Raw genomic sequence first — 1,857 nt, forward strand, 5'->3', positions numbered from 1 at the left:
CACCGGCGCCGCCCGTCACCACCACCCCGCGCCGCCAGGCTAGCGCCTCGCCGCCCTCTCCCTCCTCCCTGTCCTGCTCACTCTCCCTGATCCTCTCTCTCTCTCCCTCTCTGCCGCAGGGATCTTCGCCGGCCACGAAGCTCGCCGTTGGCCTCGCCTTCGCTGGTTCTAGCCGGGATCCACCAGATCCGGCGCCCCACGCCCAGATCCGTCGGTCCCCATCGCTGGCGCCCCTCCACCGCCGCCCTAGGGCCTCGCCAGAGCATCGCCCCGCCTCGCCGGCGTCGCGCCGAACCACCCTGCCTTCCCCTCGATCCGGTGGGATCGGGAGGAGGAGCGACCCGTGAGCCCCGGCCCAACAGCGCCAAGCCCAGCCACTTCTTCGTCTAGGCCGCAGCCGGCCTGCTTCGGCCTCCTCCGCGGCCTGCCCTCAGCCTCCTCACCGACTGGGCCGAGCCCATGGGTGAGCAGCTCCCCAGCCTAGTGCCTTCTCCTGTACACATTAGGGCCTGCTAGTTTCGGCCCACGTATGTTTTTTCCCTGACTGCGAATTCGCTATTTATCCAGTGAATTAACGAATTTGCAGAAAACCCCTCATACATCATACATTTAATAACTCACAAACCGTGCATCACATGTAAATAATTTATATATGTAAAATGCTTAGAATCTTGTGTAGATTAATAATTTGCCACTTTCATCCATGTTAAATATGTTAAAAATGTTGTTTGCATTTATTTTTCTAAATGCCATGTTAAAATGATTTATTTCATAACTAAATAACCGTAGCTCCGTTTTAAATAAACTTTATATGTAAATGGGGTGGAAAAATGCCTAGTTTAACATGGTCCACTTTATTTTCCTGATTAACAACAATAAAATTGTGTTTAGGGCAGAACAGTACCAAATTCATAATTTGCATATGGGGATTTTCCGGAATTGTTGTTTGTTATTTCCGGCCTCATTTAAACTTGCCTAAATAGTTAGTTTCCATATGCTTCACCTCTTGCCATGTTTAGCAACATTTAATATTTTTTGGTAGCCTAACCGAGAGCGAACTAAATAAATGTTGTGAAGTTTCGTCAATATGCAACTCGTTGCATATTGAGCTCCACTTAAATTGTAGTGTTGTTGTTGTTGCATTTTGCCATGCCATGCCATGCTATTTAAACCGAACATGCATCATACTTGTTTGTGCATCATGCCATGTTTATGCTTGTGCATTTACCATGTTGTTTGTTTCTTTCCGGTGTTGCTTCTTAGTTCCGGTAATGTTGCGGTTGTGAGGATTTGTTCGACTACGCCCGTTCATCTTCTTCGTGGACTTGTTCTTCTTCCGTGCGGGATTTCAGGCAAGATTACCGCTACCCTGGATCTCACTACTATCATTGCTATGCTAGTTGCTTCGTTCTATCGCTTTGCTGCGCTACCTATCACCTTTTTATCAAGCCATCCCAAATTGCCATGAACCTCTAACCTTTGACACCTTTCCTATGCAAACCATTGCTTGGCTATGTTACCGCTTTTGCTCAGCCCCTCTTATAGCATTGCTAGTTGCAGGTGAAGTTGAAGATTTCTCCATGGTGGACAGGATTTTGGTTGGGATATCACAATATCTCTTATATTATTAATGTATATATATACTTGGTAAAGGATGGAAGACTTGGCCTTTTTCCTAGTGTTTTGTTCCACTCTTGCCGCCCTAGTTTCCGTCATACCGGTGTTATGTTCCCGGATTTTGCGTTCCTTACGCGGTCGGGTGATTTATGGGACCCCCTTGACAGTTCGCTTTGAATAAAACTCCTCCAGCAAAGCCCAACCTTGGTTTTACCATTTGCCTCTCCTAGCCTTTTTTTC

This window comes from Triticum dicoccoides, chromosome 3B (assembly GCF_002162155.2).
Source record: "Triticum dicoccoides isolate Atlit2015 ecotype Zavitan chromosome 3B, WEW_v2.0, whole genome shotgun sequence".
In the NCBI taxonomy this organism is placed as follows: Eukaryota; Viridiplantae; Streptophyta; class Magnoliopsida; order Poales; family Poaceae; genus Triticum; species Triticum dicoccoides.